The following is a 13827-nucleotide window of genomic DNA, read 5'->3' as shown; positions in this document are numbered from 1 at the left end:
GGTCAAGCAAGAAAAAGAAAAACTGAGGAAGAGCTCCAGATTTAAGGAGGCTAAAAGAGAACAACTAAATGCGCTGAAATCAAATAACTATAAAGGACATTAGAAGGACAATTATTTAAATTTGAATAGGGGCTGTGCTTTAAATAATAGTATTATATTGATGAATAAAATCTTGTAGGCACAACTGGAGATGCCCTGTGCTAAACCCCGTACTGAGAAAACAGAGAAATCTAAGAATTTTTTATTCCCTGTGAACCCAGCTCTCCCAGAATTTAAATCGGCCAATCAGCTGTCGCCTACTCCCTATTCTTATGCCTGCTAACCTCCTCTTTGCCAAGCAACCCTGCCTTTAATCAATGAAGATCTCCACCCAATGACGTCCTTGTTCTGTGAGTAAAAACTCACTGCTGTCTTTGTTCTGTGGAATTCCTCTCTCCCTCGTGGGGATTGGAATCTCCCTAATTCATGAATTGATTTGATCAAACTGTCTGAGATCCAAACAAGTTGTGCTCATTTTAAGTCGACAGTAGCAATGTCAAGTTTCCTAAATTTGTAACCACGTCATACTGTGATTGAGTAAGACATGCCCTTACGTGTATTTAGAAAAAGACAGGTATTTAAGGATAAAGGAGCATGAGACAGGCAGTCAATTTTCAGCGATTTTTGAAAAAAAATTATAGGTAGATGATGGATAGAGAATGATAAAGTAAATAAGCAAAATGTTAAATTGGGGTAAAGCATATATGGGAGGTCCTTGTACTATTCTTGCAACTTCCCTGTAAATTTGAAACTATTACAAAATAAAAAGTGGCCTTTGTTTCCCCCAGGCCAAGTCAGGCTAAGAAGTTCCAGGCTATAGATGACAAACACGGAAGTATTTGACTCCATATTTGTTCTACTAATGAAGCCCCAAGTGCATTCCCTGTTTCACCGCATCCTCATCTCCATCCTTCTCTCTACGTGTGATCGACAGCCCCCACCACTGTTGTCCACCCTCGCTCCCCTCTGTCCTCCCTAAGTGGCTGTTTTCTTTCTGTTCCAGCTGAAGAATTTCTTCTATTTCCTTAAATCAAACGGATAGAGGATGCCCTTTGCCTTTTCAAAAAAGTATCCCATCTCCTCCACTCTTGGTGGTTCCACTTTGCCTCAAGGAGCTTTAGCCAAGGTTTCCCACATGACTGGTTAGAGAGCTGGCTGAGGGGTGGCCATGGCCCCATCACACCCAGAGCCGCCTTCTTACTGACTTTGGGGCCCAGACCCACCAGGGGTCAGCAGCATTCACCTCTGTCTTTGTTTGAAAGCCATTTACCTGCGTGTCCAAGCACCCTGGCCATCCAGTCGTGGTTTTCAAAGTCCTTCTCACAGTTATTCCCAAGTACTTAGTGCCTTTCATGCGAATAGAACCCCTCCCTTACAGACTGGTGCCAGAACCCTTGTCACGGGCACCCAGTTTAAGCCTTCTCACCCCACTTTCTAGAAAGGCAGTAGAGTTGTATGTAAACGAAGTACTTATCCAATGAAGAGCATGTAGAGTTCATATGCACAGGCAAATTTCTCTTTTGACCCTGGGTTTAAATAAAGGTTAAAGCTACTTTGATTTGACTCATTTGCAGAAACTGCTGCTCTATTCTTTCCACCTATGTGCCTATTTCACTCCAAATCCCAGTGCAGGGTTATTAGTCATGAATGATGTGCAGAAAATGGCAAAAATAAAATTCCTTTGCCCAGGTCATGGACCCTGTTGCATACTTGGCTTGCTGTGATTTCCTCCCAGGGCTACCGTAGAGAACTTCCTAAATATTTTATAATATGTTTAATCAATTAATGGCACTTTGGGTAAATTTGACCACTAACTCACCAGAAAGATATCCATATATATTTGGACATATACATGTAATGTTTGATTCTGGGTTTCTTCCCATCGGGACTTGCCTTGAACAACCAGAAACGGAATAAGCAGCATTCATTTTACTCCCCCCGAGCCAGCTCAGCCTGGCGCTGTGAAGCCCCTCTGGGTTCCAGTTCTCAAAGTGCAGTCCCTCAACTGGCAGCCTCAGTAATACAGCACAGTAATGCCTGGCTGTTTAACTCTTCCCGTGCCTGCCTCCACCATTGACAGAGGACTCCACGGTGTCTTTCCTGGGTCTAAATAAGCATGTATTGAGGACCTACTATTGCCAGGCATGTTCCAGGTACCAAGGATATAATCCTCAAAACTCTTTCAGGGGACTCATTCACAGAAAGGATCAGCTTTCAAGTAGGTTTAAAATTATTGTGCTTCCCTGTGAGAGGCCCGGGTTCAATTCCCGGTAAATGCACTTCCCCAAAAGCAAAACTAACAAGCAAAACAAACAAACAAAAATTCAACGAAATGGTGTTGTGATAATAGAAAGCTCACATGGAAAAATAATGAAATGGTGACCCCATCATTCAGCATACAAAAAAAAAAAATTATTTTGCTTGTGGAGAGGGGTCATGTCCTGTAGGCATGACCACATTTATATTCACTGATTGGTTAATACTGAGACAGGCAGGTTACCCTAGCACAGCTGATAAGCAATTGCATTGTCATTCACTGTAATTAATTAGAACAGAATACCTGACTTGGACCCCGGTTCTTCCATCTACCCGCCTATGATCTTAGCAAGATCCATAACTGCCCCAGGCTTCAGTTTCCTCATCAGAAAAGCAGGGACAACCACAGTGTCCGAAACATAAAGTTGTTGCTACCATGAGTTCTGGCTTATTCAGAAACATCTCAAGTATCTGGAATCTAATTATAATAATGAGTATTTTCATCCTGGAGTTGTTTTTATGAAATTGGGGAGTGGGGGTATGCATATTTGTATCCATTTAAGTTGATAATCTAGGTCAACAATTATCCCAGTAATCACTTACATATAATTTGGAGGCATTTCTGTGATACTTGGCAATAGATGTAGCTTACTAATTATGTTTGACCTAAGTAAATATTAACCTAGTTTACATTCCTGAGACATAACTACTTTCTCTGTGATGCAAATAGATTTGTCTTTCACTTAAAGAAATGGCCTGTGAGAATCTAGAAGGCAGTAGGAGTTCAATATCTTAACAAGCTATGGATAGTCCAGAAAAGAACAATAAAGATTTAGAAGGAGCTGCAAACATCTAGAAAATAAAACCTGAGTGGGCTTCATTCTCCTTTCAATGCCTGGTGCACTGCAGCTCCTTTAGGAATGCTTGATGCTTTAGGATTTGGAGGGTCCACTTAGAAATGGAAGTGACCAACCTATGAAAGGCTAGAGAACAGGGCTAAGAGAGCAGAACATGTGAAGGCAGATTTCAGTCCAATGAAAATTACTTTGTGCCAGTTTTTCCAGTAATGGACTAGACTGTCTCAAAGAGTACATCAAATCTCTGTGCACTGGAAGTGTTCTACCTGAGGTTGCTGGACCAGCTACAAGGATTCTTATAGACCTCAATCCTAAATTGGGTGAAAGACAGAATGATATCAGAGGTTTAATTTCCCTTTTGATTCCACCTATGTACCAGGCTGCTGTGATAAATTCTACATAATGGGTTGGCTTAAACAATGGAAATTTATTGTCTCAAGGTTTCAGAAGCTTTTAGAAGGCTTGCTTTCTCCCCAAAGACTGAAGCTTTCTGGTGATGGTGGCCAGCAATCCTTGAGGTGCCTTGTTTTTCCTGTCACCTGGCAACGTCCTCTCTAATGTTTGCTCTCCCAGTTTCTGCTTCTGGTTTCTGGCTCCTTATAAGGCCTCTAGCAAACCAGATTGAGACCCATCCTCACTCAGTTGGACCACACCTTCACTGAAAATAACGTCTTCACGAGGTCCTGTTAGCAATGGGTTCATGCCCATAGAACTGATAAGACTAAGAACATGTCTTAGTTGGAGTACATCATTCAGTCTACCACAATTTCATTCCATGATTTTGTATTGTCTGTTTGTTTTTCACAAGAGAATAAATGTGGAATGGTGAAAAACAGTGGATTTCTAGTTAGAGGACAGCCTTTTCAATCCTGACTCTCCCACTAATGACCTTTAAGGAAGTAATTTTTGCCTTTACCCTAAATTATTCATCTGCAAGTGATTTTGTTTCATTCCATTCCCCTGTACATACGAGAACTTGCTGGTTCATGCTCTAGGCCTTTTTCCTTGTCATTCTTTCCAGCTGATCAGCCACTTCAATCTGCTTTCAAATCTTGCCAAGCTAGACTTGTCTTCTCCTAGTGCTCAATTCAATTTAATACAAGAATGTGGGTGGAGTGAAGGAGTGGATTTCATATCACAGAGTAAATTTTCCTACCACACCATTCCTCACGCCCCCAATCAGAAGACTGCCTTTTGCCACTGTCGCATAATCTCTCGTGAGTCTCAGACATTTTGTGTTTCAAATTCCATCGCATTCAGGACTGTGTCTTTGTTCTACTTCTTCCAAAGGTGTTTATTTTAAATTCTTGAAGGTCTTTCCTAACAGCTGTGATTGTGGATCAATAGACGAAAGGCCTTAAATTCTGAGTCTTGAATATGGTTGTCCTGAGCTGACCTCCTATTTGCAATTATAACTCCTCCTGCTGTTTGTCAGGATACCCCTGGATACCGGCAGTCTGTGGAGATGTCACTGTGTCCTGTCCCTTCCTCTAAGCAGTGGAACCCTTTGCAAGATCTCCAGCTCTTTCTTATTAACTTCCATGGCCCACTGAGATCAGAAACTTCATTGAGCAGGAGAAAGCTGGGCCTCTCTTGAGCCCCCATAACATGGTCATTTTTGTTCACTTCCCACTCATTTCCATTATGTCTTAGAGTTTCTGTTATTAGATCCCAGTTTCATTCTGGGGAAAATTGGCATCAATTCCTCTTTCATCTTAGATTCCCAAAACTCCAAGGGAAATTCTCTCACACTTGTCCGTATCTAACTGTGATGAATTGCCTCCATCTTTTCTCTCTTTAGCCAGCCCAAAGGGTCATTTCCTAAATATGGTGGTGGTGACAGTGCAGGTATGGTGGGGGATTGGTTTGGAGTCAGTTCTCTGCATTGCCTGGGGAAAAGGCTCTTGCAAGACTTGTGAATTAAGTACAAGCAGATCGATCCATCTAGCAATGGTTGACATAGAACCACCACTAAAGTAAGCAGTCCTTTTTGGCAAATTATAAAAGGTGTCAGCTCTTGGTAGGAGAATTACAAAAAGGTGCCACTTCTCACCTCCAGGGCTTCCAGGCCAAACTTAATGGGGACCTTCTCACACCTGGGAGACTCAAGCTGAACCAAGCCAGTTTCTCCCCATTTGTGGTGTCTGATAATGCTTCTGAGCTGCTCAGACCACACACGGAACATGGTGTGTGGGCCCGGGGGTTGCTGATCCTTACAAGCCTTGTGAGACCACCCCAGCTCACCTAAAAGCCCCTACCCCTCTAAACTACCTTATTTGGCTCACACTCTCCCATAAGGCATTTCTTTGCAAGTTGCTTTTCCATTGCTGAAGGAGCAGGGGAAAGATGATCTAATGCACCATCAGCTTAAGCCTCCAAGAGTCAAACTTTTTTCTTTTTTTAGAACATTTGCATCGATTTAGAAAAAGAAATAAAAAGACAACAGAAAAAGAAATAAAACGATAACAGAAAAAAAAAAGATTATACATACCATACCCATTATCCCTCGCTTTCATTTATCACTAGCATTTCACACTAAATTTATTTTAACATTTGTTCCCCTTATTATTTATTTTTGTTCCATATGTCTACTTGTCTGTTGATATGGTAGGTAAAAGGAGCATCAGACACAAGGTTTTCACAATCACAAAGTCACATTGTGAAAGCTATATCATTGTTCAATCATCATCAAGAAACATGGCTACTGGAACACAGCTCTACATTTTCAGGCAGTTCCCTCCAGCCTCTCCACTACATCTTGAACAACAAGGTGATATCTACTTAATGTGTAAGAATAACCTCCAGGATAACCTCTGGACTCTGTTTGGAATCTCTCAGCCATTGATACTTTGTCTCATTTCCCTCTTCCCCCTTTTGGTAGAGAAGGTTCTCTCAATCCCTTGATGTTAATTCTCAGCTCATTCTAGGGTTTTTCTCAATCCCTTGATGCTGAGTCTCAGTTCATTCCAGGATCTCTGTCCCACGTTGCCAGGAGGGTCCACACCCCTGGGGGTCATGTCCCACACAGAGAGGGGGAGGGTGGTGAGACTGCTTGTCACGTTGGCTGGAGAGAGAGGCCACATCTGAGCAACTAAAGAGGCTCTCTTGGGGGTGACTCTTAGGCCTAGATTTTAAGTAGACTTGACCTATCCTTTGTGGGGTTAAGTTTCATATGAACAAACCCCAAGACTGGGGGCTCAGCCTACAGCTTTGATTGTCCACACTGCTTGTGAGTATATTCAACTTGGGGAAGTTGAATTTCTCCACGTTCTCACCAATTCCCGAAGAGGGTTTTGCAAATACTTTTCCACTCACTGATCGAATCACTCTGGAATTCATCGGGGCATCACTCTGGACAAACCAACAAAATCTCATGTCCTACCTGAGATTCCAAGTACTTATGGAGTTCAATCAAACTATCTACATAAGTTATATTAGGAAATGCACTAGTCAAAATATAAATTTTGTAACTAGTAAACATTTTTTGCTTTAGTCTCACACAGAAGGTGACATTTTAAAATATTAATTACCATCTATTTTCAGCACCCTGCGATAATGACATTCCTTTGTTCTTCCTCATGCAAAACCATTTTTAAAATTTGTACATTGTACATTTCACTATTATTGTACACTCTAGGCATTCCTAGATTATACCATCTCAATCTTTAACATCTATCTTTCTTTCTGATTTCATTTATGTCCCCAGCCCTCCTCCCTCTATCATTCTCACATGCAGCTTCATTCAGTGTTTTAACATAATTATATTACAGTTAGGTAGTATTGTGCTGTCCATTTCTGAGTTTTTGTATCCAATCCTGTTGCACAGTCTGTATCCCTTCAGCTCCAATTACCCAATATCTTACCCTATTTCTATCTCCTGATGGTCTCTGTTATCCACGAAATATTCCAAGTTTATTCACTAATGTCAGTTCATATCAGTGAAGCCATACAGTATTTGTCCTTTAGTTTTTGGCTAGTCTCACTCAGCATAATGTTCTCAAGGTCCATCCATGTTATTACATACTTCATAAGTTTATTCTGTCTTAAAGCTGCATGATATTCCATCGTATGTATATACCACAGTTTGTTTAGCCACTCATCTGTTGATGGACATTTTGTCTGTTTCCATCTCCTTGCAATTGTAAATAATGCTGCTATAAACATTGGTGTGCAAATGTCCATTTGTGTCTTTACCCTTATGTCCTCTGAGTAGATACCTAGCAATGGTATTGCTGGGTCATATGGCAATTCTGTATTCAGCTTTTTGAGGAACCGCCAAACTGCCTTCCACAGTGGTTGCACCATTTGACATTCCCACCAACAGTGAATAAGTGTGCCTCTTTCTCCACATCCTCTCCAGCACTTGTCATTTTCTGTTTTGTTGATAATGGCCATTCTGGTGGGTGTGAGATGATATCTCATTGTGGTTTTGATTTGCATTTCTCTAATGGCCAGGGACGTTGAGCATCTCTTCCCATGCCTTTTGGCCATTTGTATTTCTTCTTCTGAGAAGTGTCTGTTCAAGTCTTTTTCCCATTTTGTAATTGGATTGGCTATCTTTTTGTTGTGGAGTTGAACAATCTCTTTATAAATTCTGGATACTAGACCTTTATCTGATGTGTCGTTTCCAAATATTGTCTCCCATTGTGTAGGCTGTCTTTTTACTTTCTTGATGAAGTTCTTTGATGCACAAAAGTGTTTAATTTTGAGAAGTTCCCATTTATTTATTTCTTTCTTCAGTGCTTCAGGTGGTTTTGTAGACCTTACACCTAAAGCAAGAGCACTGAAGAAAGAGTCAAACTTTTGATGCGACTGATGAGCATGTCCTCCTTAAGGGGGCATTCTGGTCTAAAAAAAAACACAAATATGAGTCAGAGGAATTTGGCATGCAAATGCTGGTGCTAATGCAGTCCTCAGTTTCCTCAACTTAATGTGGAGATAATAATAGTATCTGTCTCATGGGATTCTTCTTTGTATTTTTTTTTTATTAGAAAAGCTGTGAGTTTACAAAACCATCATGGATTAAAATACAGGATTCTCTCATGGGATTCTTGTACAGACTAAATGATATAAATGTATGCAGGGCTTGATTGGCACATAGCAACTATTCAATACCTTTGGTTCCTACTGCAAATGCCTTTAAATTTCTCGGCACCTAAAGTATTTTTTCTTTAAACAGTACCACACTCTGATTATGCATTTCTATAACTGAATTATACAACTCTGAAATACATATTGGCATGTGTTGTGTGTGTAATAATCTATTCAAAATAAAATATCACTTTTTTGGAGGATTTTTAAAATGCAGTTATGATCGAGCACAGGGCATATTTCAAGTAGTGAAACAATTCTGTATGATACTGTAATGGTGGCTATTATTATATATTTGTCAAAACACATAAAGAGTGATCCCTGATGTAAACTAAAGATTTTAGATACTAATACTATATCAATATTGGCTCATCAATTATAATAAATGTATGACATCAATGCAAGATATGAGTAATAGGAGAAACTACATGGGAAGAGGTGAATATCTTGGAAGTCTAGTATTTTCTGTGCAATTTTTCTTTAAACCTAAAACTGCTCTAAAAATAGAATTTATTATTATTTTTAAATGCAGTTACAATTAATTATCTGCTAAGCAGCTCATAGACAGTAGGGGGCAGCAGTGAACATATATTGTATATGGACAGTGACACTTCTGTTTCCTCTGAAAGACCAGAAGATGCTCCGAGAAAGGAGAAGCACACCAGCACAGTGGCGCCTTCCCTCTGGCTTTCTGAAACCCATCTTTGAAAGTAATTCCCCGGGGATATCAAAGCAGTCCATGAGTCAGATTCTTGTTTGGTTTTGTTTTTTCTTTTAATAGTCTTATATTTATTTGCTGAGGCTTTTATAACTTGAAAAATTCTATTTCTTAGCTTTGGAAGAATATTCTAAACTGTTGGGCTAGATTTCTTTGTTGCTTTCTACGTTATCCAATTTTCCTGATGTGTTCAATGTTCTCCTCTAACCATAATTTCACGTATTGGGGGGAGTGGGAGAGCCTTTTCAATTTTTAGGTTTATAATAGAATAATAATAATTTCTGTTATATAGCTATTAAAATATCAATATAGCGGAGAAGATGGCGGCTTAGTAAGACGCGCGGGTCTTAGTTCCTCCTCCAGAAAAGCAACTAAAGAAACAGAAACAATACGAAACAGCTCCCGGAGTCACGACAGAGACCAAAAAGACAGCGTACCCCATTCTGGAACAGCTGAACGGGCAGGGAGAATCTGCTGCGGTGAGATACCCGAGGGGCGCGCGTTTTCCCGGCCGGGGCGGCTGGTGACTGGGGTCCCCTCCACGCACGTGGCTCCCCGGTCAGACTGGGAATGTTGGATAGCGGGGCCCTCCCATCACCCTTGGCGTTTCAGGCCAGCAGGGCAATTAGGACCGGCACTCTCCCAAGCCGCGGCGGCCAGCGACCCCCGCCTCCATGTGCGGTTTCCCGGGCCGACTGCCGTGCAGACAGACGAGCGCCATGAGCGCCACCTACTGGGCAGGAAAAGAAAAACAGAGCCCAGAGATTTCACAGAAAAAGCTTTCAACCAGCTGGGTCCCACACCCAGGGAAATCTGATCAAATGCCCAGACACCAACAGAAAATAATGGATGACGCTCGGAAAATTGAAGATATGGCCCAGTCAAAGGAACAAACCAATAGTTCAAATGAGATACAGGAGCTGAGACAACTAATGCTGAATATACGAACAGAAATGGAAAAACTCTTCAAAAACCAAATCAATAAATTGAGGGAGGACATGAAGAAGACATGGGCTGAACAAAAAGAAGAAATAGAAAATCTGAAAAAACAAATCACAGAACTTATGGGAGTGAAGGACAAAGAAGAAAAAATGGAAAAAACAATGGATACCTACAATGGTAGATCTAAAGAGACAGAAGCTACAATTAGTGAACTGGAGGATGGAACATCTGAATTCCAAAAAGAAACAGAAACTATAGGGAAAAGAATGGAAAAACTTGAGCAGGGGATCAGGGAACTGAATGACAATATGAAGCGCACAAATATACGTGGTGTGGGTGTCCCAGAAGGAGAAGAGAAGGGAAAAGGAGGAGAAAAACTAATGGAAGAAATTATCACTGAAAATTTCCCAACTCTTATGAAAGACCTAAATTTGCAGATCCAAGAAGTGCAGCGCACCCCAAAGAGAATAGACCCAAATAGGTGTTCTCCAAGACACTTACTAGTTAGAATGTCAGAGGTCAAAGAGAAAGAGAGGATCTTGAAAGCAGCAAGAGAAAAACAATCTGTCACATACAAGGGAAACCCAATAAGACTATGAGTAGATTTCTCAGCAGAAACCATGGAAGCTAGAAGACAGTGGGATGATATATTTAAATTACTAAAAGAGAAAAACTGCCAACCAAGACTCCTATATCCAGCAAAATTGTCCTTCAAAAATGAAGGAGAAATTAAAACATTTATAGACAAAAAGTCACTGAGAGAATTTGTGACCAAGAGACCAGCTCTGCAAGAAATACTAAAGGGAGCACTAGAGTCAGATACGAAAAGACAGAAGAGAGAGGTATGGAGTAAAGTGTAGAAAGAAGGAAAATCAGATATGATATATATAATACAAAAGCCAAAATGGTAGAGGAAAATATTATCCAAACAGTAATAATACTAAAAGTTAATGGACTGAATTTCCCAATCAAAAGACATAGAATGGCAGAATGGATTACGACCCAGCAATACCACTGCTAGGTATCTACTCAAGGGACTTAAAGGCAAAGACACAGACGGACATTTGCACACCAGTGTTTATAGCAGCATTATCTACAATTGCAAAGAGATGGAAACAGCCAAAATGTTCATCAACAGACGAGTGGCTAAACAAACTGTGGCGTATACCTACGATGGAATATTATGCAGCTTTAAGACAGACTAAACTTATGAAGCATGTAATAACATGGATGGACCTAGAGATCATTATGCTGAGTGAGTCTAGCCCAAAACTAAAGGACAAATACTGTAAGGTCCCACTGATGTGAACCGACATTCGAGAATCAGCTTGGAATATATCATTGGTAACAGAGACCAGCAGGAGTTAGAAACAGGGTAAGATAATGGGTAATTGGAGCTGAAGGGATACAGACTGTGCAACAGGACTAGATACAAAAACTCAAAAATGGACAGCACAATAATACCTAAGTGTAATGTAACTAGGTTGGAACACTGAATGAAGCTGCACCTGAAATATGGTTTTTTGTTTGTTTGTTTGTGTGTTTGTATCTTTTGTTTTTGTTTTTTTTTCTTTTTCCTTTATATATATATATTATTAGTATTATTATTTTAATTCTCTTCTCTATATTAACATTCTATATCTTTTTCTGCTGTTTTGCTAGTTCTTTTCCTAAATCGATGCAAATGTACTAAGAAATGATGATCATACATCTATGTGATGATACTAAGAATTACTGAGTGCATTTGTAGAATGGAATGATTTCTAAATGTTGTGTTAATTTCTTTTCTTTTTTTTTGATTAATAAAAAAATTTTTTAAAAAAATCAATATATACATATTGAATAGTCCTACTAATGACACATGCATATGCTAGTAACAGAAACATTAATAATAAACAATTGCTGAATACTTCCTTTGTGCCAAGACCCTGGGTTAAGTGTTTTAAATTGATTATCTCATTTAATTTTCAAAAAAACTGAGAAGGACCATTAATCCTATTTTGCAGATGAGAGAGAAACTGAAGCTGAGCAGATGCATTAATGTTCTGTACCCATTAAGTTTTGATAATGGATGGTGATAATAGTAGCACTGTGTTGTGGATAAAATTAATACCACTGACTTTTATACTATAAAGTAGCTAAAATGGGAGATGTTGTATATATGTTGCCACAATAGTTTTAAGTCACATTTTAAAAATAAAAAACTTGCCCTTTGTGAGACTTTGTTGATTTGTTCAGGTTAGTATGATGCCCTGATATATGCCAGAGTAATTTGGGCAGTGAATAAAAAAGTCTTACTGGGCCACTGGGAAGAAAGTAAGAAATATTGTACTTCCCCATTTGGAGAAATTCTGATATTCTCACAAGCAGTGGAGACAACCAAGTCAATGGGCTTAGCCCTCGATCTTGGGATGTTTGCCATTATGAAACTTATTCCTGCAAAGGATATGCTACGCCTACTTAAAATTAGACCTAAGAGGGCAGGCCAAGGTGGCTCAGTGGCAGAATTCTTGCCTGCCATGCCAGAGACCTGGGTTCAATTCCCAGTATCTGCCCATGCAAAAAAAAGAAAAAAAATTAAACCTAAGAGTCACCCCCAAGAGACTCTCTTTCGTTGCTCAGAAATGGCCTCTCTAAGCCAACCTGGCAGGTGAACTCACTGCCCTCCCCTACTATGTGGGACATGACTCCCAGGGGTGTAAATCTCCCTGACAATGTGGGACAGAAATCCCAGGATGAGCTGGGACCCAGCGTCAAGAATTGGGAAAGCCTTCTTGACCAAAAGGGAGAGGAGAGAAATGAGACAAAATGAAGTCTCAGTGGCTGAGAGATTTCAAACAAAATCAAGATTTTATGCTGGAGGTTATTCTTACACATTACGTAGATACCCCTTTTTAGTTTATTGCGTATACCCGTAAGAGTGTATTGGAGTGGCTAGAGGGAAGTAACTGAAATGATTAAGCTGTGTTCCAGTAGCCTTGATTCTTGATGATTGTATAACTATGTAGCTTTTACAATGTGACCGTGTGATTGTGAAAGTTTTGTGTCTGGTGCTCCTTTTATCTAGGGTTTGGACAGATGACTGAAAAACAAACAATAATGGGGGGACAAAGGTTAAACTCAGCTTTGGGGTAGATGGAAATACTAGTGGCCAATGAAAGGAAGGAATAAGGCATATGGCATGTATGAGTTTTTTCTTTTTTCTTTTTATTTCTTTTTCTGGGGTGATGCAAACGCTCTAAAAAAATGATCATGGTGATGAATACACAACTATGTGATGATATTGTGAGCCATTGATTGTATACAATGAATGGAATGTTTTCATGATAAGATTTATCAATAAAAATAGTTTTTTAAAAAGCTGTCCTTGTGTTGTTTTGTTTTGTTTTCCTTGGATATGTATACAAAAATAATTCAAAAAAATCAAAACCTTTTTTATGTATGGTGTTTTTTTTTATGTCTCCCTACATATATGTATTTCTATATACATATATATATACACACACAGAGGCAGAGGTGCAATATGTATGTCATAGGGAATTTTATTCACTTCGTTTTTTTGTTTTTTGTGGGGGGAAAAGGGGGATGCTGTGCATGGGCCAGGAATCGAACCCAGGTCTCCCGCATGGCAGGCAAGAATTCTACCACTGAACTACCCCTGCACCCCCTGTTGCTATTATTAACACTATCGCTGTTGCTGTACTTGTTCTTTTTCCCAGGACTTAAATCTCATGGGCAACTGCGGCTTGGGGCTTGCCTAGCCCGACCGCATTGGGGTCTCGTCCTCAGATGTGGTTCGGCCGGAGAGCGGCGTCAGCCGAGACCACGGGGCTCGAAGGTTTGGAGGGCGCGCGAGCACAATAAACCGAGACTAAAGAATAATGGCAGTAATTTATTGCATAGGGCTCGCGGGACCTAGCTGGC

This window comes from Tamandua tetradactyla, chromosome 3, assembly GCF_023851605.1.
Source record: "Tamandua tetradactyla isolate mTamTet1 chromosome 3, mTamTet1.pri, whole genome shotgun sequence".
Classification (NCBI taxonomy): domain Eukaryota; kingdom Metazoa; phylum Chordata; class Mammalia; order Pilosa; family Myrmecophagidae; genus Tamandua; species Tamandua tetradactyla.
Note: the sequence above shows the minus strand (reverse complement) of the source record.